Source organism: Chlorocebus sabaeus, chromosome 3, assembly GCF_047675955.1.
Source record: "Chlorocebus sabaeus isolate Y175 chromosome 3, mChlSab1.0.hap1, whole genome shotgun sequence".
Classification (NCBI taxonomy): Eukaryota; Metazoa; Chordata; class Mammalia; order Primates; family Cercopithecidae; genus Chlorocebus; species Chlorocebus sabaeus.
The window spans coordinates 703954-731361 of record NC_132906.1 but is presented as its reverse complement, the minus strand read 5'-3'; the positions used below and the strand labels follow the sequence as shown (position 1 = coordinate 731361).

Below are 27408 nucleotides of genomic sequence, written 5' to 3'. Positions count from 1 at the left end.
AGCAGCACTATTCACAACAGCCGAGAAGTGGAAGTAACTCAACTGTCCAACCGATGACTAGAAGAACAAAATGTGGTATATACCTACAGTGGAGTCGTGCTCAGCTTTAAAAAGGAAGGAAATTATGACATAGGCAACAGCACTGCTGCACCTTGAAGACATTATACTAAATAATGTCATTATACTAAATAAGCGAGTCACAAAAGAACAAACATTGTATGATTCCTCTGATAGGAGGCTCCTAGAGTAGTCAAAAGAGAAAGGAAGTAGAATGCAGTCATAGATACACATGTATACGTATTAAATGCAGTGGGTGCATGGAATGTAGTAGAAAGTGGCCATGGAGAAAGGAGAACGGCGGTTTCCAGAGGCTGGGAGGTGGGGGAATGGAGAGTTACTGTTTAATGAGTGGAGCTTCAGTTCTGAAAGATGAAAAGAGTTCTGGAGACGGACGGTGACGATGGCTGCACAACAATGTAAATGTACTTAATGCCAGTGAACTGTACACTTAAAACACGATTAAAGTGGGCCTGGCACAATGGCTCACACCTGTAATCTCAGCACTTTGGGAGGCCGAGGTGGGTGGATCACCTGAGGTCAGGAGTTCAAGACTAGCCTGGCCAACATTGTGAAACCCTGTCTCTACTAAAAGAAATACAAAACCTAGCCAGGCATGGTGCAGCACGCCTGTAACCCCACCTACCAGGGAGGCTGAGGCAAGAGAATCGCTGGAACCCAGGAGGCAGAGGCTGCAGTGAGCCAAGATTGCACCACTGCACTCCAGCCTGGGTGACAGAGCAAGACTCTGCCTCAAAAAAAAAAAAAAAAAAAAAAAAGGAAAGAAGAAAACTTCAGCGCAGCCCAGTGGGTGCTCAGGGTGAACACTCCCTGTGGGTAACTGGGGGCAGCTGCTGTCTTCAGCTCGGGAACTTCCCCAGGCCCAGTGCTTCTCTGATCTGGGCTGGGGCATCTGCAAGGAGCTCTAGCTGGTTCTGGTCGGTGGACCACACTTTGAGTATCCAGGGTCTAGGCTCTGCGTTCAGCTTCTTTGTTCCCTGGACTTCCCTGGGGCCCGTAGCTTGCCCTGTTCCTGGACTCTCCCTCCTAGCCAGTCCTGCTCTGTGGATGACTCAGTTGGACAGACTTTCCGGCTGTGGTTTTATTTTCTCCCCGAAGATGCTATCTGTTAATCACTTCCCTGAGCAGCATACTGTAGCCATGAGCAAGCAGTGGCCACCTCTGTCCTGCCCAGGGTCCCACCCCTCCTCCCACCTCCACACTTGTCTGGGAGGGGCAGTGCCAGGGCAGGTGTTCACACAGGTGCCATGGGATCATGCACGACAGGGGCCTGGCCAGCCCGAAGGGCCTACGTCTGCTTCCTGGAGGAGGTGCTGTCCTGCCTAAGTGCCGCACTGGGTCAGTGCCAGCCTGGGGAAGAACAGAGACAGCCCCAGGAACAGAGTCAGAGGGACAGGAGGTGGCACGCACTGTGGAGGGCCTATAGCACTGTGTGCAGGCAGGATGCAAAGGGGACAGCGTGGGTGGGGACGGTGTTGGTGTAGAAATGGCGGGGAGGTCAGACTGTAGGCACAGAGGGCCTCGGCCGTCTCGAGAGCCCAGACTTCCTCCCTGAGGTGATGGCACTTGGGGAAGTCGGTCATGGAAGGATTTTAAGAAAGATGTGAAAGGGGCAGGTTTCTATTTTCAGAAAACCATTCTGGGCCAGTGGAAGATGAGGTACACAGGACCACACTTGGGGGAGGGGGATTGTAGGAGTCTGGGCTTGGTGGCAGGGAGAAAGGAAGACGTGGAGAGAATGGCCTGGGATGTATGAACACGGTAAGTCTCCCTTCCTGGACAGCGGGGATTTGCCTATGGTGGGCAGAAGGTGAGATCACTCTTTGAAAAATGCCACTTCATAGCATTTCCCAAGCTGTGGGCCTTCACTCACTGGAGGGTCAAATAATCAAAGTATTAGGTTGCAACCAGCATTTCATTTACGTGAAATAGAATCAGCCAGGAAATCTCAAAGTACACCACAAGCAATAAGGGTGAGTACTGCTTTTTGTTTTACGTTCACATAAACATATGTTTAGAAGTCTGCAAGCCGCTGCATTCAGGGTTGTGCTGCCGCTGATGGAGCCGAGCACGGAGAAGATGCCCTGTGGGCGGCTGTGGCAACCACCTGCCCTCCAGCCCCCAGGAGGTGATGTGTGCACCGGGACTTCTGTACACACAGGAGAGGAGCGTCCAGGCAAGCATGGAGTCACTGCTCGGGATGCAGACACCCAGAGGGTCCGGGAGATGGTAGCACTTGTGTGTGTGTGTGTGTGTGTGTGTCAGGGCTGTGCTTTCATAGGAAAACAATGAAGGGCACACACAGGAGACAGTGACCAACACAGTAGAGAAGTAAGGCGGTCAGAGCAGAGGCCAACACCGTGACAGCAGCAGAGACCTCTCACTGAAAACATCCTGTCCTAATTTCTGCACCCAGAAAACCTGCCAAAGCCACTCAGATATTTCCAAGCTCCCGGGAGTTGCCTAGAGAGTGAGAGCAGCCCTGTGCGCCCATGACCCCTACCCGGGCATCTGCAGAAGGCACGGGAGCCACCCACAACCCGCCTCGGCAGCCAGCGTAGCCCCAGCAAACGGAGGGAACGCCCCGTGCAGGGGGAGGCTCTGCCCCACGCCGGCGCTCTCTGGCTGGATACCTCCAGCAGGTTGCGTCACTCCTCTGAGCCATGGGTTCTCATCTCTAATTGGGGTAATTATAAACGGGTTGTTGTGAAAGAGTGTTGCAAACGTTGCAAAGCACAATAGCCTTGGAGTTATTATTATTATTAATCCTAATAACAGCCTTGCCAGGCAGGCAGGGCACATAGTCATTCGCATTTTAAAACAAGGAGAGAGACTCAGCGATATTGGAGCGATTCATCTGGTGTTACAAGCTGCCTGGGGAGTAGCAAACCAGACGCCCGGTCTTCCCAGCCGCAGCCTGGTGCTGTTATCCCTGTAACACAACCGGGGGAAGAGAATGTGGAGACCTTCAGTGGATTATTTCTGGTTGATAATTTAAATGCAACCAAAAGCTATGATAATTAGATCTTTTCTTCTATCCAAAACCTCGATAAGATTTGGAGCAATGTGCTCAACTTCCTTCCGTGATGGTTTTCCCATTGAAATTACATAGCCATGTTGTACTATAGGTTCCTACAGCACAATGCCCGGGGAAGAGCAAAGAGGAAACTGAAGATAATACACAAACGATTCTGCTCCTGGTGGATAGCATCACTCGCTATTATTATTAACTTTGTCAACTTCTTTTTCGGAGATATTTCTAAGTCCTCGGACCAAGTGATACCATAATTTTATATATATACATATTTTTATAATAATATAATATATATACACAAATTATATTTATACTATATATTTTAAAAATTCTTATTTTTATATATTATACTTATATATATTTACTTATACTTGAATTTTGCTCCAGCTCCTGCAGAGGGAAAAAGGCCTATGTTTTATGAAATCCCTTTCTAGCTGGGTGAAGTAGGGGCAGTCATTTATCTGGGCATAATGTCAGGTACACAGTAGGTACTCAACAATATTTATTGACTAAATAAATAAAATGAGTAACTTAGTACAGCTGGGTCTCGTTAGCTTTATATTTATTTGTTTATGAGACGAGGACTTGCTTTGTCATGCAGGCTGGAGTGCAGTGCCATGATCAGAGCTCACTGCAGCCTTGACCTCCTGGGCTCAAGCGATCCTCCTGCCTCAGCTTCCCAAGTAACTAGTAACGGGAGCATGCTGCCACGCCTGGCTGATTCTTTTAAAATTCCTTTTGTGGAGATGGAATCTTACTATGTTGGGATATGGATATGAAGCTGGAAGTCATAAGGTCTAGATTCTATCAGTGGCCTCCTACTAGCTGTACAATCCCTGTTTCAGCATTGAAACTCTGTGGGCTTCTGGTTGTTTGTCTATAAATGAAAGGGTTGGACCGGGTCAGGGACAGCCAGTAGGGTTCCACTCAAATGCCAGCTGCAGTCAGTTGGCATGGCTGGTGGAGGAGGACTCTGGGCTGTGGTCAGCCTCCACGGACGAGACCCCGAGGGAATAATGCTGTCCACCTGAGAACTGGCCCCGTGGGTGGAGGTTCCACTCTAGACACCTGCATTGATGGACTGAGTCATCTTTAAGTCCTTTCATTTTTTGAACCTATAACCAAGAAGGGTTCTTGAATCAGGCGAAACTTAATTTTAGAATGAACTTGGGTAGCTCTGTGCAATTTCTGTGTTTTATGTCAGAAGGCTTTTTTCCTGTGATCCTGGGACACAAGAAATAAGGAATTAGAGAACTGTATGTTGGGTGTAACCAACATTAGTTTATGGGTTGAGAAATAAATCTCTCTGGAAGTTCTGCTAGCATCTCTAGGAAGTTACTTAGTGCAATATTATTTCTCCCATTTTGTAGAGAGAGGATCTGAGTCATAACAGGTAGAATTGTCTGCCTTAGGTCATTTGTAGGGCTAGACATATAATTTAGGTTACTTACCTTGCTTGTGTTTTCTTTCCCAGCAAAAGGAGCCACAGCTCATCCAGTGCGTTTCTGAGGTCAGCCTTCATGCCTCGCCACGTCCGTTCTCCCCACTCTCCCTGTGGGGCCTCCGTTCTCCCCACTCTCCCTGTGGGGCCTCCGTTCTCCCCACTCTCCCTGTGGGGCCTCCGTTCTCCCCACTCTCCCTGTGGGCCTCCGTTCTCCCCACTCTCCCTGTGGGGCCTCCGTTCTCCCCACTCTCCCTGTGGGCCTCCGTTCTCCCCACTCTCCCTGTGGGCCTCCGTTCTCCCCACTCTCCCTGTGGGGCCTCCATCCTGGCCATGGTCGTAGATGTGCTGTCACTGACAAACATTCCCGGTTAACCTGGCCCCCAGGAGGGGCTTAGTTTGCCCCCAGGAAGGGCTTAGTTTAGTCCATGTCGCCACCCCATGACTCTCACCCCATTGAAACTCCTTTCCATTTAGAAGCATTAGCTGATCTAACCCAGCAACCTCCTAACTCCGTGTTCCTTCATGCAGTCATCCTGGTGAAACAGGCAACTTGTGAGCAAATGTCGATTAAACGGGCTAAGCTCCATTTCCCCATTTTGCATGTCAAACTGATGCTGTGGTCCCTGGGGAATGATTTGTCACCCAGAACAGTCACCTCTAAAGTGTGCAAATGCAGGTCAGGTGCAGTGGCTCACGCCTGTAATCCCAGCATTCTGAGAGGCCAAGGTGGGTGGGCTGCATGAGGCCAGGAGCTTGGGACCAGCCAAGACAACGTGGTGAAACCCCATCTCTACTAAAAATACAAAAATTAGCTGGGCATGGTGGCGCACACCTGTAACCCCAGCCACTGTGAGAAGGGAAGCCAGCTGGACTTCCTGGGTCAAGTGGGGACTTGGAGAACTTTTCTCTTACAAGAGAATTGTAAAATGCACCAGTCAGCACTCTGTAGCTAGAAAGAGGTTTGTAAAATGCACCAATCAGCACTCTGCAAAAACGCACCAATCAGTGCTCTGTAGCTAGCCAGAGGTTTGTAAAATGCACCAATCAGCAGTCTTTAAAATGGACCAAATGGGTTCCATCAGCTAATGTTTCTAAATGGAAAGAAGTTTCAATGGCGTGAGAGTCACGAAGACAGAGAGGGTCCTGCTCTTGCCTGGTACGGCCACTTGAGCCCAGTGCAGAGAGAAGTTCTGCAGAGCCTGGTGGCCTTTCTGCTGAGCTCCTGTCTGTCCTGGGGCAGGGATGAGGGCCAGCTGTCCTAGGAGCAGGTCTAGGTGGCCTGAGCAGTGTGGCCCCTGGGATGAGGGGGTGAATATGGCAACCCAGGGCCCATGTCTGAGGACTGGCAATAGGGAGCACAGCGCTTCTGGAGGCTGAGGTCAAGCCGCTGTGAGGGAAGAATCCAAGCCTCGATGAGGAGAGTGGTCCAGGCCAGGCTGCACCCCAACTCGTGGTCACCTTGTCGCTCTGCTGTTTCCTCTTCTGTAACAGGAAGGCTCAGATTAGGTGGACTTCAAGAATGCTCTGCATAAATATTCTGTGGGGTTTCCATAGCCCCCAACTTTCCCAGTGACCAAGTTTTGTAGAGAGAATCAGCGGTTGTCTGTGTCCCTGCCAGTGGCCTCTGCCCTCATTTTTGCAGGGGAGTCCGGATCTGTTTTACTTTAGCCCTCATCCGACAGGGCAACAGCAGGTTCATCTCATCAGTTAGAACATGCCCTGTCCTGAACGCTCCTGTGAGCGTGATGTGGGCAGGCGGGGCAGTCACAAAAGTAATTCTGGTGCAAAAGTAATTGCAGTTTTTGCCATCAAAAGTAATGGCAAAAGCCTCAAGTAAGTAAGTGCATCAACCTAATACCTCTTTTGAAGATGAAAAACTGAGGCTTGGAGTTTTTCCAATGATACATGCTTTGCATTTAATGAGTTCTCAATAACAGTTGACCTTCTCACTGAAGGAAATGGAACTCTGTAGGTGAACAGACAAAAATCACGTCTTCGTGGAATGTCTTGGAGGAGCTGAAGAAAGGCCGCCATGAATGATCATGCCTGCTAGGCTTCTGTAGGCAGCTGCAGTCACAGCTTTAGGTTGGCGTTCTCCGGAGAGCAACTTGATATGTGTATCAAGAGCCTTAACCCTTTGACTTGGTAATTCCATTTTCTGAATCTACCACAGGAAATAATGGAACTTCTGACAGATTTCACAGAAAGCTCACTGCGGTAGCATTGTTTTCTAGGGTACATCAGCGGGTCCCGTCAGCAGGGCCCTCTGCCCTGAATCCTGAGAAGTCTGAAAGGACCAAGCACCCCAGTGCCCTGGTCTTTGCCTGCAACTCCAGGGAGAAGGGGACCCACAGTGACACCAGACAGATGCTGGACCCCGGAGGAGGGAGCTCTAGGGCCTCAGTGGCCTTGCTGCCTCGACTACCCTCAGCAATAGACAAATTTCAGGAAGAGAATGTTTTCACTCATGAGATGAGTCTGCTGCTGCCCTGTCAGATGAGGGCTAAAATAGAAATAAGTGTGATAAGAAAAGGAAAGTTATATTTCTCACTTTCCTAAGCTGTAGGCTGCAATTCACATTGCTATGCTTGAGAGATGTTACACAGAAAAAGAAAAGCCTGAGAACTTAACATGATATGAGTTCAGTGTGTAAACAGCATACACATACACACTTAGAACAAAGACCGGAAGAAAACTCATTTTTTCATTCAACATATATTCGTTCCACATGTACCAGAATGTTGCCTGCAATTATCACTGGTGGCAGGATTATGTGAGACTTATTGTTATCTTTTCTTATCTTTATCTTTTTAATATTTTCTAAACTGAAGATATATTACTTACGTAATTACAAAAAAACAAATCATTTAAACATTTTAGTAATGTTAGTCTTTTCTCAGCTATGTGTGGTTGATTTCTTAAACTCATATAAAATGTGTTTTATGAGAGACAGAAGGTATCTTATTTTTCTCAAATATTGTCATGTAGAAAACTTACATAAAGCAAGACCAAATGCCAGAGGTTTCAAACTTCTAATCGCATTTGTAGTAAGTATTGGGGCTAATGGCTGCCGAAAGTAATAATTACATTATTTCAAATACACTGTCACTCCTTTGTTGACATGGGTCATTACAGCCTGGAAGTTGGTATCCCTCCAAAATTCGTATTTCAAATTCAAATTTCGTAAACCCAAAAGTTATGGTATGAAGAGGTGAAGCTTCTGGAAGGTAATTAGGTCATAGGGCTCTGCCCCACAGATGAGTTTAACTCCCTTTCAAAAGGGCTTGAGGAAGTGAGTTTACTCTTCCATTTCTTCTGCCATGCGAGGACACAGTGAGAAAGTAGGTGCCGTACTGGAAGGAGAGAGCAGCCCTCACTAAACACCAACCTGCGAGCACCTTGATGTTAGACTTCCCAGCCTCCAGAACTGTGGGAAATAAATTTCTCTTCCTTAGAAATTACCCAGTCTAAGGCATTCTCGTTATAGCAGCCCAAACAGACTAAGACGTGGATCAGTAATGGCTGATTTTTTCTAGCAGCAGTGCTTCAGCTGAAAAAGAAACTTACTTCAATCACTTGAGTTTGAATCACAGTGTTTTCATTTACAACCATGAGATCTGTCACCTCATCTCATCTTTATCAATCAGGCTTAGTTTGCTCACTGGTCACATAAGAAAAAAATAACGATGTAAATTACTAGGCAAATTCTTATTTTCTCTACCTCTTCTATTCAAAATCTCCACTAAGACTATATTATACATATGCTTCTATAATATATCCATAAGGTCCAGGAAAATGTGGACACTTTATAGGTTGTAAATATTTACATTATTATTATTTGTGCTTATTGGGTGAGCAAAAGCAAAAGTTTCATTAGGATTCTAGCATAGACCTAGCAGGGCTTCAGGGATGGCCAAGAAAACGAAGGAGAAGTGGGACGTCGACTTCTCAGCTCAGACGTGCATTACTTGTGACCTGCCATAAAGGGCAGCTAAGAGCTGTGTGCCTCCCGGGCCCAAACGATGCCATGAAGAGGTTAAAATGTCATTTATTCCTTCGGCGAGAATTTAGCGCATCCTCTGTGGAAGGGCATATGGAACGATGGGGACAGGGAGTTGAACACTAGCTGGTCTCTGCTCTCAGCCAGCTTCAGGATCAGTGGGAGAACTAGTGGGGCAGCCCCGGTGACTCCCTGCGTGTTCTGTCGCCTGACGGTGGGGACGCAGCAGAGGCGTCCGCCCGGGCTGTGTTCCAAATGATTAGTGAACTATTTTGCCACCATGTATTTGGTGTTTAAATGTCGTTATAATAACTAAATTATGATACGTACCTAAATTTGTTTCTGAATTTCATATTGTGATCTGTCGTGCGTCCTGTGTTTCATTACGGCAGCTGTACGTCATAAAATAGTATTCTTCATTAAAATATCGGCTTGAATATTCTTATATTTACTAGTGCAGTTACAATTTAAATCTAGGATCACATTACAAAATCATCCCATTGGACTTTTTATTGGAACCACATTAAAAATGTATAGGTTAACTGGGAAAGTTTCTCTTTGCAAAATCAAACTTTTTCACCTAGGAAGGCGGAATATGTCCACCGTTCAAGTCTTCTTAAGGTTGACCAAGGTAGACATGACTTTTTATAATCTAGTGGGAAGACTGACAGTACAAACTAATTTTAATAAAGTGCAATGTGCTGATAGGGGAAGTGTTAAACTGTCTATTGGACTTCAAAGATCACCAAATCACTTGTATAATCACAAATATATCACTAAACACACGCATGCTCATACACACACTCAATGATATACTCAGCTCACACATGCACACACATTCACATGCTCACACTCATGCTCACACGTGCACACACTCATGTTCGCACACTCATGCTCGCACATGCACACATTCTCATGCACTCAAGCTCACACTTATATACACACTCATGCTCATTCATGCACACACAGTCACTCATGCTCACACACATGCTCACACACTGATGTTCACACATGCACACACATTCATGCTTACACACTCACATGCTCACTAATGTGCACACATGTGCTCACACACATGCTCACATACTCAATGCTCACATGCACACACACTCATGCTTGCACACATTTGCACACACAGTCATGCTCACACATGGTCAGTCATGCTCACACATGCTCACCTACTCATATTCATGCTCAGGCACTCATACTCATGCATCCATGCTCACACACTCACATGTTCATGCTCACACACATGCTACACACATGCACACACATTCGTGCTCATACACATGCACATACACTCATGGTCATACATGTGCACACTCATGCTCACACACTCATGTCACACATGTTTACACACTCATGTCCACATTCGTACAGGCTCTCACACTCACACACTTGTGGTCACACATGCTCACACATTCATGTGTTCACACCCATGCTCTCACACACAAATGCTCACACATGTTCACACACTTGCTCACACACATTCATGTTTACACACACACCACACCGTTGCATGCTTCAGCCGTTGCCCGTGCCATTTCCTCTCTTGGAGAGCCCTCTACCGTGAGCCCCTCATCTCCCAACCCTCTCCCTGGCCACCATGTGGTCTATGTGGTTTCTTGCCACTTAAAAATCTACCCAGGTGTCAGTGCTTGGGCAGTTCCCTCACACCTCTCACCCTGTTCATCCTCCCTTGCTGGGTGCTCTTTCTGTCCTTGTCCATATCCCCACCACAGCATAGCATGCACTTTGGATTCCAAGCACGCTCCTTGAGTGTGACCCCGAGGCCCTCTGTGGGCTCTTGGAGCAGGGCAGAGTTGGGTATGCCAGGACGCGGCACAGGCCTGATGCCCCGAGGTTGTTTGTTGTGCTGGGCTGGAGGCGTTGGAAGAAATGTGCAAGGAGGCTGCTAGACTCAGTTCTTTCTTTCTGTTTCCCCTCCACCTCCTGTGCTGGTGGAAGCTTCATGTCTCCCCATCTCGTGAGCTGGCAAACACCCAGCTTCCGAGGTTCCGTGTTGTCGTTGGCGGCAGGCGTACGTGAAGGCCAGTTACAGAGGGTCTCCAGGGCTTACGCATTTCACAACACACCAGCCTCTGACACTCCACGCTCTGCTTTTCTTCCAGAACCACTCCCTTTGCAAAACTCTACTTCAAACAAAAAGACACAAAGACGCTGACCGTGCCTTCTCCCAGCCAAGCTCCCCTCTCCACAGGTGCACAGCAAGAGCCCTTTGTCTGTGATGGGACAGGCCTGGGCTCCAGCGAGCAAGACGGGCACTGTGGGCCCATCCAAATATTAACTGTGGACACTTTCCGACTTTGAAAACATGAGACTCTGTACTCAGAGCCCTGCCCTCCAGAGAACACAATTCCTTCTGTTTTTCTTTTCCTGACGGAAGGAGGCTTGACCCTGGTGGTGGCCTTACCTTTACAACGCTGAGGGTTTGGGAAAGTCAGGGCCTAGGGCTGCTGATCTCCAGGCACTGTCTGCTTTCCATCTGTCGTCTCTGCCTGGTCCCTGAATAGCAGGAGGCAGTCAGGAGAAATGGGAGCGTGAATGCCCTCAGGGTCCACGGGGAAGGCCTAGAACACCAGGGGTCTGGGCTCCACCCATGATGCATCGTGCCTCTGGGGGAAGATTGGCCTACACTCCTGTCACATAATAAGTTTTGCTTCCTGCAGCTGGTGTTAGGATGGTTCCAAGATGCAGCTGTAACCTGTGACTAAGATCAATGTTTTTCATGTCACTATCTGATCATACAATGAAGGTCAATTTAGCGATTTAGAAAATTGTTGCGCAACGAGGCAACACCGAGTCATGACTTTAAAAAAAAAAAAAAAAAAAAAAAAACGGATCTAACCGAAGCTAGACTGTGGCTTATCACCTTTGATTGTCAGTTTCTTGGGCCAAATTTTAACGTCAAATTGATCACCGTGTCAAGAGAGGCCAGGTTCCAACTCAGGTCCGCGTGTAGTGTTCATGGAATCTCGTTGCTCAGCAGGTGTTGCTGGGGCTGGGCCTCGGGGAGGAGCAGGCTCCTGTCAGCACAAGTCAACAGCACAGGTTTTAACCAGCCAGTCTGGGCTGCTTTTACTGCTGGAGCAGTGGGGCGAAGAACTCTATTTTACAGTATTTCTAAAACCTCTGTTAGCTAAAAGTAGAAGCAACACAAATGCCCCTCACCTGATGAATAAACACACACAGCATGGCATCCTTGTACAATGGAGTGTTATTTAGCCATAGAAAGGGACGAAATAGTCATGCTCGATACGGTTTGGGTGAGGCTTGGAAACATGATGGTAAGTGAAAAGAAGCCAGTCACAGGAGGACAAATAATGTGTGATTCCATTTCTGTGAAATGTGCAGAATAGGCACAGCCATTGAGACAGAAAGTAGGTCGGTGGGGGCTGCGGGGAGAATGGGAAGTGGCTGCTCAGTTAGGAACTTTCTTTGTGAAGTGAGAAAAATGCTTTAAAATCGGTTGTGGTTGCGGTTGCACAATTCCGCAAATATCCTAAGAACTACACTGCAGACTTTGAGAAGGTGAATTGTACGGTACGTGAATCATATCTCAGTGAAGCATTTCTTCAAAAAACCCACATAGGTTTTACTGTATATACAGACCCATTTAAAACAATTAATGTAATCCCATTTAATGTAATCAAGGGATGCCTTTTTAAATGAATGCTTTTATGTTTAGTTTGTGGGAAAGTAAATTTCTTCCCATTACATCTTAGATTCACCGACTTGGTCAGAAGTGGGTGGTAGTCATGGTTAAGGGTGTGGGATCCCAGGACTTGAAACCACAGTAACTGTTTCCTCAGAGGGCCGAGCGGGCAAGAGAGAACAGCCACGGCCTCGTCCCCAGCACAGGCACCAGCCTTGGTTCTGGTGTCACAGGCAGGAGACTTTCTGGATGGTAACAGGCCCTCGAGTGCCCACAGTCAGGATTCCTCAGAAAAGCCACTGGACCACACACAGCAATGCTTCTCCAACACCTGGCAACGTGAAGGAAGCACAGAGAACTTGAAGTTCTTGCTGTCGCTGCCCACGTGACATGTTCCTATGCCAGCCCTGCTCTTTCCCCACACTCTGAGACCGCCGCCCATCCTTGCTCTCTGCTGTTGACCTGAACCCACATCTGTTGACTGGAATCTCTGTTTCCCCACCTCCCGTCTGTCCACCGTGATGCGTTTCCTCTGCCCTCCATCCTCCTGTACGGTGGGCATATCCTGGCTTCTGTCAGAGAGCCCCTTCCACCACCTCCTTAAGGACCCGCACCTGCAGGAAGCCCACCAGCCTCCGTCTCCTGCACTGTAGGACTCTGTGTGCTTGGACGATTGGGAATAATGTATAAAGTGCTCTAGTACATGGCACCTGCTATGTCTTTAAACTCCCCATTGATCCCAATCTCTTATCTCCCTTACTATATTTCTCTCCCCTCACCTTGAGAGATAGGCCCAAAAGAACTGCTTGTAATCACTGCCTCCACTTCTTCCTCTCCTGTTCCTGCCACGTGCCGTCATCACTTCTCCGTCCTCATTTTATTTGACATCTTGGCACAGTTAGCCGTTGGCACAGTGAACCACTGTCTCTTTCTTGATCCACTCCTTTCTCTCTGTTTCTGCGACACCATATTCTCTTGGTTTTCTTTTCTCCCTACTTACCGTTGCTTCCTGGCTTCTTTGCCCCCTCTCTTCCCCCAGCCTGGCCTCTAAATGCAGGAGTACCCAGGTTGGTCCTGGGCCTTCCCTAAGGCTTCACAGTTTACACTCTCACTGCTGACCTGGTTTCTGGTAATCGGGGCCTTCAGTTTTCATATCTGTGTGAGGACAGGCTAGAAGGTAGTGGCCCAAATAAGATAGAATGGTGAACGTTTTGTGGGCAAACCTGATAATGTTCAAAGAATGGCATCCTTTGTGAAAACGGGGGCTAGAGAAATACACAAAGGAAGATGACAAAGCTTTCTTGGCCTGAGAGTCTAGAAGACTTCAAAATAAATGTATTTTAAATGATTAAGAGTATAATGAAAGGAAATGAAACGGAAACAAATGGCTAAATCTCTACCTCTAATAAAAAGAATAGATTTGAAAAATACTCAGCTAGAACTTCCAGAAATTAAAAACATAATCATTAAGATGAAAAACTCTTTAATGAATTTAAACAATGGATTAAGTACAGTTGAAGAGCCAATTTTGAACTGGAAGATAAATAAAAGGAAATTACTTCAAAATTAGCACTGAGAGATAAAAAGACGAAAAATAGGAAAGAGGGGTTAAGAAATATGGAGGGTAGAATAAAAAGGTCCCACATATGTTGAGAGGGAGAAAACAGAAAAGAAGAATATCTGAAGAGCAAGTTAAGGAGAATTTTCTAAAAGTGATGAAAGATGTAAAATCTGATTCCAAGGTCACAGGTCTGAAGTAGGATAAAAATAAATAAATCCACACTGGATGCATCACAGTGAAACTGCAGACCACCAAAGAGACACACATGATCATAAAAGTCATAAAAGCAGCCATAGGGCTGGGCGCAGTGGCTCACCCCCGTAATCCCAGTACTTTGGGAGGCTGAGGTGGGTGGATCATGAGGTCAAGAGTTGGAGACCAGCCGGGCCAACATGATGAAACCCCATCTCTATTAAAAATACAAAAATTAGCCAGGCTTGGTGGCGGGCACCTGTAATCCCAGCTACTCGGGAGGCTGAGGCAGGGGAATCGCTTGAAACCGGAAGGTGGAGGCAGCAGTGAGCCAAGATCGCACCCCTGCTCTCCAACCTGGGCAACAAGAGCAAAACTCCATCTCAGACCAAAAAAAAAAAAAAAAAAAAAAAAAAAAAAGGCAGCCACAGAAAAAATGTGCACAATCTACAAAGAAATTACAATTATACTGGCTTCTTAAAAAGCAACAAGAGAAGCCAGAAGACTGTAGAAAAATAGCTTCAATGAGCTGGGAGAAAATAATTGTCAACCTGGTATTGCACATTCAGTTTAAATATCATCTGAAAGAATGATAGGGATCTCAAACTTAACATGGTCAAAATAAGAACTCTTATTTTTTCCACCAAACATGATCCCTAATTTCTTTCCACCTCAGTCTTCCTCATCTTAGTAAATACTTTCACCATCCACTAAGTTGCTGAAGCCAAAAATGAGTCATCTTTGATTCTTCTCATTTTTTCATTATTTCTCCACGTCTAGCTCATCAGCAAGTCCTATGATTTTATCTACAAAACACCTTGTGAACCTGTCTGTTTCTCTCCATCCCCATTGCTACCATCCGAGTCCAAGCCCTCCGTAGTTTCTCTACCTGACTTCTCCTGCAGATATCATCTCTCTTATACCTCTATAAACTATTCCCTACACAGAAGACAGAGGATCTTTTAAATTATAAAATATTCTATATTATTAACATTACATACATTATATTTTATAGTTTGCAAAGCATAATAAAATAACACTTGTGAACTCACCCCACAACTGAAGAATTAGCAGAATGTTCCTGAAAAAATTAAATCTAAGTGTGTTACTCCCCTGCTTACAACCTCTAACGGCTTACGTTACCCTTGAAACACAATCCCAACTCCTCACTTCACCAAACTCCTTCTCTTCCTGCCTCTCTGTGTTCTCATCATATCAACTTTTCTAGTTCTAGAATATGCCCCAGGGCCTTTGCACTTGTGACGCCTTCACCCCAGATCTTCAGCGAGATGGCTTTTTGTGTCATTCAGGTCTCACATCAAATGTCACCTTCCCAATGAGGCCTGCCCTGACCATCTTTCCACATGATTCATGTTTCGTTTTCTTCACAGTACGTATTACCATCCAAAGGTATCAAACTCATTTTGTGGTTTGTTTCCTGTCTCCCTCCTCTAAGCTCCATGAGAACAGACACCTTGTCTGTCTTGTTATCCCCAGGTTTAGCTTTAATGCCTAAAACAAAGTCGGTTCTCAGTAAACAGTTGTTGAGTAAATAGGCAAGCCAGCACAGCTGAACTAAGTTGTAAATACTGAATTGTGGTCAACACTCCCTTGTTATTAGACTCTTCTTTGAGCTCTTTGTTGTAGAGCTCATGTTATTCTTCTATGAAAATTTCATCGCAGTGATTGCTCCCAGAATCTTTAGAAACCTTACAGCCGGCATATTATTCCAGCGTCCCTAAATCTACCTTGGTTTTGGAGCTTTGGAGAAAACCAGATTTGCAACCAAAACCTCATCTCACTCTGAAGAGAGCTAAGCCATTGAACTGTATTCTCCTTAAAAAGTGACTGCCGGGTTGACTTGGAATCAACCCAAATGTCCATCAGTGACAGATTGGATTAAGAAAATGTGGCACATATACACCATGGAATACTATGCAGCCATAAAAAAGGATGAGTTTGTGTCCTTTGCAGGGACATGGATGCAGCTGGAAACTATCATTCTCAGCAAACTATCACAAGAACAGAAAACCAAACACCGCATGTTCTCACTCATAGGCGGGAACTGAACAATGAGATCACTTGGACTCGGGAAGGGGAACATCACACACCGGGGCCTATCATGGCGGGGGGAGGGGGGAGGGATTGCATTGGGAGTTATACCTTATGTAAATGACGAATTGATGGGTGCAGCACACCAACATGGCACAAGTATACATATGTAGCAAACCTGCACGTTGTGCACATGTACCCTACAACTTGAAGTTTAATAATAATAAATAAATTAAAAAAAAAAAAATTGGAAATATATGAAATACTATGTGACAGATACATTATGTACTGGTCTTTGTTATTGAATAAACATCTTTCTACTTCAAAAAAAAAAAAAAGTGACTGCCGGGAAAGTGATCCAGCACTATTTTTCCCTGATTCCTGTAATGAATTTAGCCAGATTATAAGGTTCTAGATCATTTTGTGTGTTTTCCCATGGGTTGTTAATAAAGCACACATGACCTTTCTACTCACACGCTTGCTTAAACTATAGGTAATTTTAGATCATGAGAAAATCTCGTGTTGCCCAACCTCTTCTAAGAATCCTATGCAATGGCCTGGGGTTCCATGCCTCTTCCATAAATTCATTTCTGTATTGAGCACCTACCAAATGCAAACGCTGGGGCTATGTGCTGGGGATAATACTCCAGTGGTTCTCAGACATCAGCGTGCATGCCAGCTGCCTGTGGTGTTGATTAAACATGCAGACTTCTGGGCTCTAGCTTCACTTTCGTAAGTTTCAGGTAGGGCCCAAGATTCGTGCTTTTTCACTCATATCTCATCTAACACAGGAGGTCTGCCAAGCACACTCAGACAAACACCTGAGGGGAATTGGCTGGCATTTGTAAATGTATGGGAACCACAGCCCGATTCTCATGTCATGTACGAGTACCCACCATCGCCTCCAGAGCAAAACTCTCATAAAACACCGAGGCTCCAAGATTGCCCAAATGGTGGGCGTCAGTTCTCTTTTCCCAGCACCACTGCTTGTGAAAAATTCCACTCTACATAGACAACCAGTCTTAAAAAATCAGATTGCTACAGATGTAGCAAATAGCCAAAGTGCTTTTTTAAAATTAATAGAGAGACAGAGAGAGAGAGACAGACAGACAGACAGACAGATGATAGAACAATTTGAGCAGAAAGTACAGAGAGCTCCCTTGTGCCCCAGCCTTCCCGTTTCCCCTGTGATTAACACCTCACATTAATTAGTTTGGTGCCTCTGCTAAAGTTGATGAACCAATATGGATGCCTCATTATCAACCAACAGCCAACAGCCACGGTTTGCAGGCGGGCCACTCTTAATGTTGTACGCACTAGGAGCTTTGACAAAGGCTTATGTCTTGCGTTCACCGTAACAACCTCACACAGAATGGTTTCGCTGCCCTGATAATCCCCTGTGCCCTGCGGCCTAGCCACCGCTCCTTCCCTGCCTCCAAACAGTACGTTTAACTTTAGCAGATGCTCTCAAAGGATCAAAACTAGCTTCATTATTCATTTTCTTGTTTTGATAAATATTATTAGTCTCGAAGTATGAATTTGGATTAGTCTTTGAACTTCATATAACCCACTTCTTATCACATTGCTATCACTACTGCATCAGTATAAACAGCACCTGGAAGTCATTTCCAGGAGCCCTTGGCTGTCAGCTGGGTTACATTCCAGAGCTGCTCCGGCCTGCGCTGTGTGCCTTCCCTGAAATGCTTCCGGTCCTCACATCCATCATAGTCAAGCTCGGGCTGCGATTCCCTCATTAGTACCCGAGAAGGGGGGTGTTCCGTGGTGCTGGAGTTTTATTAAAGTTCACATCGGGGCCAGGTACGATGGCTTGTGACTATAATTCCAGCACTTTGGGAGGCTGAGGTGTGAGGATCACTTGAGGTCAGGAGTTTGAGACTAGCCTGGGCAACATAGTGTCTACAAAACTTTTTTTTTTTTTTAATTAGCCAGGTATGGTGGTGCATCCCTGTAGTCTCAGCTACTCAGGAGGCTGAGGCTGGAGGAACCCTTGAGCCCAGGAGTTGTGATTGCACTACTGCACTCCAGCCTGAGAAATAGAGCCAGACCCTGCCTCAAAAAAATAAAATAAAATAATAAAGTTTATGTTGACCTACAACCTGGGCCAAGTCTTTCTTACAGAACGTATGCTCAAAGAATTGTATAACTAGCTGTGGTCTAAGGCTCAAATTTAGGGGGTAAACACACCCTCTCTAGATACTTGGCTGCAGGGAGGGAGGAAGAAGATCCCAGCCTCAGTGGGTGTGGCTGGGAGGACAGTGGTCCTCTAGAAGGCCCCTGAGAGGCCTTGGCAGACATGCTCCTGAAGGACTGACCCCACCGTGCATGGTACTGGGTTCTGCCTCTGGTCATCTCCAAGAGGATATCTGCAGGGGGCCCTACCGTCCCGTCTCCTCCGACTCCTGTTTATCATGAAAACTCTAATGCACAGAGAGTTTCTATGCCTCTAGGTGGTGAAAACGCTCAGATTCGGTTCTGAGGTCATAGTGACACTAAAGATCAGCAAGGGAAAAAAGATGTGACTAAAACTGTCCATTCTCACAGTTATTTTGAGACCCAAGTGTATGTTTAGTGTTTTCAACAGAAAAGGCTGCATGAAGAAGAAGAAGTTAACTCAGGGAGCCCGTGAGAATTTTTCTGCGCGGACAATGGAGCTCAGTGTGTGCTTCATCGTCTGTGCTCTCTGTGGATACCTCGATGATTCTTGTGTTCTCCCTCCCTGCCGAGACTCAAACGGACGACGCACACTGCCCAGCCAAACCCAGGACAGAATGTCCTTTTCCCTGTGGGAATGCGCTCCCGGGGCCAGTTCCAAGGCTCCCGCCTGGGCCCGGTTCAGGCAGTGCTGGGGTGACAGCAGGCTGCGGCCCAGCTGACCCGGCCAGAGATCCCCAGTGACTACTTTCCTGACATGGCAGAGATGGCAGACGGCGAATCCAGGAGCCCCAGTTACACCCGGGAGCTCAGACTGTGGCTTGAGTCTCCAAGGAGAGTGGGGAGAGCCGTGGCCCTCCGTGAAGGATTGCTTCTGCCCGAGGGTGCCAGTGAACCCGAATCACTCTGCCGGATGGTGCCAGGGGGCTGCTGCAATCCGCACCCCTTCCTCCTCGCATCCCTCACCCCTCGCTACCTCCCCCATCTCACCCTCCTCACTCACATCCCTCCTTCTCCCACACCTAGCTGACACCCACTCCTGAGTCACCGTCAGCCCCAGGACTGAGAACCGGCATCCTGGGTGCTTGGCCGGAGCCAAAGGAGCATCTCACAGAATCTCTCTCCACAGAAGGGAAGAGAACAATTCAGAGAATTGCGGGTTCCACATTTGGTTGACGTCATTCATCAGCCTTTATGTCCCGTTACAACAAAGCGGCCCAGGGGACGTGGACTCATAGGATGTTTCCCAACTGGTGTTTCCCAACTCTAGCGGGGATTCTGGCACAAATAAAGTTGGCCACTGGGACCCTCTGTCCCCCGGCCTGTGTCCTGTCCCACTCCTGTGGCACACTGTCTGCCCACAAGAGAGTGGCCAAGAGTGGAGGCTGAGAGTGACCACCCGCCTGCCCCCAGTTATTAAAGGCTACTGGAGAACAAGCCTTGAGTGCCACAGAAAAGGTTGTTGAGAACACATGCCCCTAGCTGCCATCAAAGAGAATCACTTCATATGATTTTGACCACAAGCAAACTCTTCCACCTTCATTTTTTAAAATAATGACTTTGTTGAGAGATGCATCACTTACGATGAAACTCACACTTTTAAACTGTACAACCCAGGGTTGTCAGTGTATTCACAGAATTGTGCAACCATCACCCCTCATTTCAGGACATTTTTATCACACCAAAAAGAAACCTTGCATACATCATTCTTCTCTCCCCACAGCCTCTGACAACTGCTCATCTATTTTGTCTCCATGGATTTAGCAGTCATGGACATTTCATATCCATGGAATCATACACTATATGTCCTTTCATGACTGACATCTGTCACTTAGCATGATTTTATGAGGTTCATCATGTTGGAGCATGCACCCGTGCTTCCATCCTTTTTTTTTTTTTTTTTCCACAGAGTCTTGCTCTGTCGTGCAAGCTAGAGTGTGATGGCGTGATTTTGGCTCACTGCAACCTCTGCCTCCCAGGTTCAAGCCATTTTCCTGCCTCAGCCTCCCAGGTAGCTGGGACTACAGGCATGTGCCACTATGCCTGGCTAATTTTTTTATATTTTTAGTAGAGATGGAGTTTCACCATGCTGGCCAGGCTGGTCTCGAACTCCTGACCTCAAGTGATCTGCCCACTTCGGTCTCCCAAAGTGCTGGGATTACAGTTGTGAGCCACCACATCCTTTCTAAGGCTGAATAAGTATTGCACTGTGTGGATAGACCGCGTTTAGTTTATCTGCCTGCCGGCTGATGGACATTGACTCTCTCCACTTTTTGGCTACTGTGAATCATGCTGCTGTGAGTACTTGTGTGCATGTCTTTATATGGTTGTCTGTTTTCCCTTCCCTTGGGTTTGCCTGGGGGTGGAACTGCTGAGCCACCTTCTTTCTCCATGAGTGGAACATGCCTATGCACCCATCCCACATCTCCGGTGTGTGGAGGCCCTGCCCAAGCTCGTCGGTGCTCTGAGTCACAGGGCTGTGCACCATTCGCGATCACCCTCTACGTGCCAGGGACTTATCAATGAGCAAGACAAAGCCCCTGCCCTCATTAATTCCCATCCCGTGTCCTCCTGTGCCGTCCCCACCACCCCACCTTGGTCAGGCCCAGTGTCCAGGTGTCTTCAACTGCTCACCTGCCTGCTATTTTGTTGCCCTGAAGTTTATCCAGACATCAGGGTGCCCTCTTGAAAATGCTAGTTACTATGACTCTAATCCCCATGGTGGAGTCCTGTCATCAATGGGATAGAGCTGGTGTGATTGCACCAGACCAGTCAGGTTCAATTTTTATGAAGGGAAGTTGTGAGTTGCTTTTCAGTTGCCATGGACCCCAAGTTGAAGGTCATGTAACCTGAGCATGCCAAAGTGAACCAAGCGTGCAACCGTGGGCAGAATCTAAGGGCTCGGACTGAGGAGCAGGGGTTGCATTAAGAAGCAGAGCACACACGGCAGGATCCAGGATCCAGGATCCAATCAGATGGAGCTTTGGCATCACTCCACAGCAGGATCCAATCAGATCACACCTCCCAGCAGCACCTCATTGCAAGATCCAAACAGACCACCCCCATTACCCTATGCTTGTAAAATCCGGCCCAGCCCCCAGCCTGGGGAGGCAGATGTGAGTGGTTTTTTTCTGTCTCCTTGCCAGACTACCAGCAAAAAGGTTTTCTTTTTTCAAAAGCTGGTGCCATGGTATTGGCCTCTGTGCACATTGGGCAGTGAACCCACTGATTGCTCGGTAACATGGGCACACTCGGGGGCCCACACAAGCCAGGAATGATGTGGCCTTTACCTGCTGCTCCAGCTGCATCTGAGCCCAGTATCCCTTGAATGCAAACCCCAACCTGCACAGAGCTGCGTGTGGTTCTCAGGCACCTCCTGGCCGTGTTCGGCTCCTGTGGATTCCTTCAGATCCCCTCCCTCCCATTTCCTCATCCAACTGCCCAGCAAGTGCCTACTATGCGCCAGACACTGGGATTCAGCAGTAAACCACACAAACGTGATCCCTACCCTTATCCTCCTCCCAGGACTCTTATTCATCTAAGGCTCACCTCCCTTCTTGAAACTTCCACGAACTCACATGCTCCCTCTCAGCTCAGGGCCATTGCTGGAGGAAGCGAGAGAGCACCAGATGAACCCTTGTGTTCAGGAGGCAGATGGAGCTCATCCAAAGCCCACCTTGGCCTCTTCTTAACCCAAAGATTTTAGCAAGTCATATAACCTTTGAACTGCAGCACCCTGGACTGTGGAATACCCACAGGGTGCTGAGCGTGAAGTAAATTATGCAGCACGGACCCGGTTCATCTCAGGAGGCCGTTAGGAAACTAGCACTTATTTTTGCCAGGGCTTGAGCATGGAACATACTAATTTCCCCAATGGCATTATCACATTGTACTACTTTTTATTTACATGTTCTTTCTCCCCTACCAATCTCAGAGAATCTTCAGGGCAGCAATGATTAATTATTAATTTTGGAATCCTTGGTTCCTGGCACATTCCTTGAAAATAAATCATTGGCTTGCTTTCCACTTATGCTCTTAATTACCCCTGAGAGGCAGAGGTTGGAATCATACTATGTGAGCAGCTCAATGTTTTCCTAGTAACAGCAGGGCCATCCCAAAGCACGGAGAAGGAACCTGAATGACTCGGGTGGGCCACCCCAGGACAGGCCCCCGTGGTGATGACGTTCAGCGCCCTCCACCCCACAGAGTGGTCGTCTTCACAGTGGTCTCCCCTCACCACACTGAGCACTCAAACTCCTCTTTCCACTGACCAAAGTGCACCCAGGCCTGCTTGTCCATTCAGACGGATGCCAGGGCCCTCTGCACACCATCTGACCTCTGCAATATGCCAGTTCCCAGTAAGGGACCGGGATCCGGGTCCAGTCGATCACACTTCTAATTTCACACCGGCAGCCTCAGTAAAGTTCTGCCACAGGCTAAGGCCCCACTGATCCTCGACCTTTTCTGCATAAAGATTCACCTCCAGGGCTCTTAGAAAATACTGCCGCCTGGCCACCGCCCCATCCTCAGTGTGACGCGGGTTGTTTAGTTCTTCCTCTGTTTTTGTTGTTTGTTTGTTTAGAACAATTAGGCAGCTCTGTCGCCCAGGCTGGAGTGCAGCGGCGTGATCTCAGCTCACTGCAACCTCTGCCTCCGGGTTCAAACGATTCTCCTGCCTCAGCCTCCAGAGTAGCTGGGACCACAGGCGCCGCCACCACACCTGGCTAACTTTTTGTATTTTTAGTAGAGACGGGGTTTCACCATGTTAGCCAGGTGACCTCGTGATCCGCCCGCCTCAGCCTCCCAAAGGGCTGGGATTACAGACGTGAAGCACCGCACCTGGCGCCGGATTTTTTTTTTAAAGCTCCCCAGGGATTTGTAAGTGCATAGCAAAGACTGGGAACCCCGGGCTTAGCTCACAGAGCAAAGAGCCTTTTGAAGGTCCCCCCTCCCCCCTCCCCACAGTTGCTCCCTCACCTCCAGCTGTGCGGCCACACAGAGCGAGCGCTGGGCCATTGTGGTGTTAGAGACCAGGATTAAAGGGACTCCATCGGTAATATCCAGGACAAATGGGCTGGCAGGTGCTGCTCAAACCCTTACACACAGATTGGTATTTGGGGAGGTGAGGTCAATTTCCCCATTATGGAATGCTGCAGTTTTAAAAGCAAGCAAACAAATAAAAACCGGGAAACAAAGTGAGCTCTTTAAAACTAAGGTAAAATTTGTCCTCAACTTCCTGGCCTTGATTGGGCTCTGCTACTGGAGCAGCAGGAGCAACTCACTTTCCTGCCTCCATGGACCTGTTTCATGCAATGCATTTTGCAGAGATTCGAAGACAGTATGAAAGAGAGGGAGAAGGACTCTTCCAGGAACCATTCAGAAAATGATGAGATAAATCACAGACTGAGAGAAAATAATTGCAGGACACATAATCTTCCAAGGACTTCTATCCAAAATATATCAGAACTCTTACAAATCCGATAAACAAGCAAGCCATTAAGAATGGAAATTCAGAGGCTGAAGAGAGACGATCACTTGAAGACAGGAGTTACAGACCAGCTTGGGTAACACAGTGAGACTCTATCTCTAAAAAAAGTTTTAAATAAAAGTTTAAAACAATTTTAATTTTAAAAATTGGAATTCAATCCCAGCACTTTGGGAGGCCGAGACGGGCGGATCACGAGGTCAGGAGATCGAGACCATCCTGGCTAACACGGTGAAACCCCGTCTCTACTAAAAAATACAAAAAACTAGCCGGGCGCGGTGGCGGCGCCTGTAGTCCCAGCTACTCGGGAGGCTGAGGCAGGAGAATGGCGGGAACCCGGGAGGCGGAGCTTGCAGTGAGCTGAGATCCGGCCACTGCACTCCAGCCTGGGCGACAGAGCCAGACTCCGCCTCAAAAAAAAAAAAAAAAAAAATTAGAATTCAGAAAACAGATTTTCATAGAAGAAGATATACATATGGCCAAAAAGCACAAGAAAAGATCCTCGACACCATCATCAGATAATGCCAATTACCATGTTAAGATGTCTTCACATCCACTGCAATGGCTAAAATTGAGATCAATTGTGTTAAGTGCTGACAAAGATGTGAAGCAACCTAAACTCCTTTTTTTTTTTTTTTTAGACAGTGTCTCACTCTGTTGCCCAGGCTACAGTGTAATGGCACGATCATGGCTCACAGCAGTCTCTACCTCCTAGGCTCAAGCAATCTTCCCACATCAGCCTCCTGAGTACCTGGGACCACAGGTGTGCACCACCACACCCCACTGATTTTATTATTTTTAATTTTACAGAGACAGGGTCTCTGTATGTTGCCAGGACTGGCTAAAACTCTTATACCTTGCTGGTAGGAATAGAAAATGGTACTACCATATTGAAAAACAGATTGACCATTTCTTATAAACATAGACTTATAATACCATTCATGTGTTCCATTTCTAGACATAGTAATAAAAACATGTTTTCATAAAAAGACTTGTACGCAAAGGTTCACAGAAGCTTAATTCACAAAAACCAACACTTGGGGGTTAAAAATAAAACTGCCCAGGTATCTATCAACAGGTGAATGGAAAAACCATGGAATGTTCATACCATAGAAACTCTACTGCTCAGCCGTGAAAAAATGAACTTGACACACACCTACACATGGTGACTCAAAAACATCACTCTGAGGGCAAAATAAGCTGGACACAAAAGAATTCATGCCGTATGACAACACTGACAAGAAGTTCTAGAGTCGGCGGAACTAATCTCTGGTGATAGAAATCAGATGAGTCGTTGCCTGGGGCAGGGGTTTGGAGGGAAAATTGCAAAGAGCACAGAAGAACCTTACGTGGAAATGTTCCATATCTTGATTGGCATGGTGGCTACGTGGTTGTACACATTCATCAAAATTCACTGAAGCATACACTTAAAATGTGTGCATTTGATTGCATGTAGCGATACCTCCACAAAGATGGTTAATTCACACACAAAGACCTTCCTCAGATGTAATCATCTGTGGACTCCTCTGTCACACGCTGGCAGGTCTTCATGTGGCTGTCACAGAAATTGGTTCCAAGATTTAGCAACCACACAACCACAATAACACTGAACAGGACTCATTTGTGTTGGGTTTCGATATACTCATCTTGGAAGTCAGGAAGTTACTTTGATTTTTCAACAGATTCTGAATTTAACCTCAAAAACACTTTTAAGCGTGGCTTTAAATTTTCCATGCAGTGGCGCTATGCCTTGGAGAAACCACCAATCTTGTGTTAGTTCTCCAGAAAAGAGCATTTTAAAAAGGAAAAGACAGCCTGAGCGACACAGTGAGACCCCATCTCTACAAAATATATTTCTTTTAATTAGCTGGGTATGGTAGTTCAGGTCTATAATCTCAGCTACCAGGGAGTCTGAAGCAGGAGAATCTTTTCAGCCCAGGAATTTGAGGCTGCAGTGAGCTACAATAGCGCCACTGCACTCCCGCCTAGTGACAGAGCAGGACTGTCTCAAAAAAAATAATAATAATAATAAGTAAAAAGAAAAGAAGAAAAATTTAGGGCATTGCATTACAGAGCTGCGCATGATCAACTTTTTGTTTCAGTTTACATAGCATTTTCTATTTGAAACAATGCTTTGAAAATATCTACAAATGCCAGGTTATCAGTCTGCCGTAAAAAAAATTTTTTTTTAAAGAAAGAGCTAAGAACAATCGTCTTGATCCTGCTCCAACCAAATGAGGCTCACACATATCCTGCCGTGTGTTCAGCTTTCTTCTGTTCCTGCCCTTTCACCACCAAACAAGAAGGCAGTCAATCCAGAAAGAGTGTATCATGTTTTTAAAAAATCTCATCTTAGTTTTTCACCAACCTCAGAAATCACTCCAAAGGTCAGGATGACAGGGAATTCTGGAAAGGTGGTTGTGAAAAGGTAAACATGGCCAGGAAATTCCTGGGTGGCCTAAGAGACAGCTGGGCTGCGGCTGTGACTCAGCTGCCGAAGTACCTGTTTTGCTCCGTGGGGGGTGTTTGTGTGTGTGTGTGAACATATGTGTGAACATGTGTGTGTGAACGTGTGTGAACATGTGTGTGCATGAACATGTGTGTGAACATGTGTGCGTGAACATGTGTTTGTGTGAACATGTGTGTGAACGTGTGTGAACGTGTGTGAACATGTGTTTGTGTGAACGTGTGTGAACGTGTGTGAACGTGTGTGTGAACATGTGTGTGGACGTGTGTGTGAACGTGTGTGTGTGAACACGTGTGTGTGTTTGTGAACGTGTGTGTGTGAACGTGTGTGTGTGAACGTGTGTGTGTGAGAACATGTGTGTGTGAACATGTGTGTGTGTGAACGTGTGTGAACGTGTGTGTGAACATGTGTTTGTGTGAACGTGTGTGTGTTTGTGTGAACGTGTGTGTGAACGTGTGTGAACGTGTGTGTGAACATGTGTGTGTGGACGTGTGTGAACGTGTGTGAACATGTGTGTGTGTTTGTGAACGTGTGTGTGAACGTGTGTGTGAGAGAACATGTGTGTGTGTGAACGTGTGTGTGTGTGTGAACGTGTGTGTGTGAACACGTGTGTGTGTTTGTGAACGTGTGTGTGTGAACGTGTGTGTGTGAACACGTGTGTGTGTGTGTGAACGTGTGTGTGTGAACGTGTGTGTGTGAGAACATGTGTGTGTGTGAACGTGTGTGTGTGTGAACGTGTGTGTGAACGTGTGTGAACGTGTGTGTGAACATGTGTGTGTTTGTGTGGACGTGTGTGTGAACATGTGTGTGTTTGTGTGAACGTGTGTGTGAACGTGTGTGTGTGAGAACATGTGTGTGTGAACGTGTGTGTGTGTGTGAACGTGTGTGAACGTGTGTGTGAACATGTGTGTGAACATGGGTGTGTGTTTGTGAACGTGTGTGTGTGTGTGAACGTGTGTGTGTGAACGTGTGTGTGTGAACATGTGTGTGTGTGTGAACGTGTGTGTGTGTGTGTGAACAGTGCCATCCCCCTTCCATTCTCTTCCAGGCACTACCCCTACCAGGAAGCCCATCAGACAATGGCCCAAGCACATTCCGAAGGACAAGTCTGAGGCTCAACAAATTCAACGTCAACAGCCAGAAAGATGGAATAAAAATCAGATGTCCAAGTCCAGATTGGCGAGTTGAAATAAAAACAATCCTATTATGCGTCTCCCAGTGAAAAAATTACCCCAGCCATGGTCTAC

The 27408-nt window shown here is 46.8% G+C and overlaps 1 protein-coding gene across 5 annotated transcripts in view; it reads right to left on the bottom strand.

Annotated features, from left to right (window-relative positions):
* The window catches only part of CRYL1 (crystallin lambda 1), a 140894-nt gene that overhangs the window by 6382 nt on the left and 107104 nt on the right, over positions 1–27408 (bottom strand). For 2 of the 5 annotated variants that reach the window (XR_012091704.1, XR_012091708.1), the window contains exons 8-9: positions 11450–11603; positions 4564–8948 (exon numbers count right to left, since the gene is read on the bottom strand). The gene's annotated coding sequence lies outside the window, so the exon portion shown is untranslated. The remainder of the gene's footprint in view (positions 1–4563; positions 8949–11449; positions 11604–27408) is intronic. The other 3 variants (XR_012091706.1, XR_012091705.1, XR_012091707.1) reach the window with 3 other exon arrangements.